Below are 516 nucleotides of genomic sequence, written 5' to 3' on the forward strand. Positions count from 1 at the left end.
ACTTGTCGGTTATATGAGTCTATTTCATGTTTGAATATTTATTATGTTTTATTTCTTTATTTCTTATTTATTAAATACATTTTGTATATGTAATTTCTTCCTCTTGTGCAATGTTGGATATACGCGCATTTCTCGTCGACAGACGTGTTTGTGTTCCTATTGTCGCATCCTGCGAAAAAATCAACCGGCGAGCTAAAAACAAAACACACAGAGCCGCCACTGCGCGTTATTTATCCCAAGATAGGGAAGGGAAACGCTCAGAGAAACCTGGAAAGAACATGGTCTTGCGACCAAAGAGAATGGGTAAGGGAGTCGGTTACGCAAGGGGAAGGTATTAGCACCCCTCACGTCCGTCGTACTCGACGGGATCCACGCTCTAAAATAAAGAATAGGTTGCTAAACATCACACACATACACAGGGAACGCAGGTGGGGTTAAGAGAAGGGAGCTCGATAAGGCGTCGCACCTTATGCCTACATATCTCGTCTGGAACGAGAATCAGAGCCACTGTAGTTC

Source organism: Lathyrus oleraceus, chromosome 7 (genome assembly GCF_024323335.1).
Source record: "Lathyrus oleraceus cultivar Zhongwan6 chromosome 7, CAAS_Psat_ZW6_1.0, whole genome shotgun sequence".
In the NCBI taxonomy this organism is placed as follows: Eukaryota; Viridiplantae; Streptophyta; class Magnoliopsida; order Fabales; family Fabaceae; genus Lathyrus; species Lathyrus oleraceus.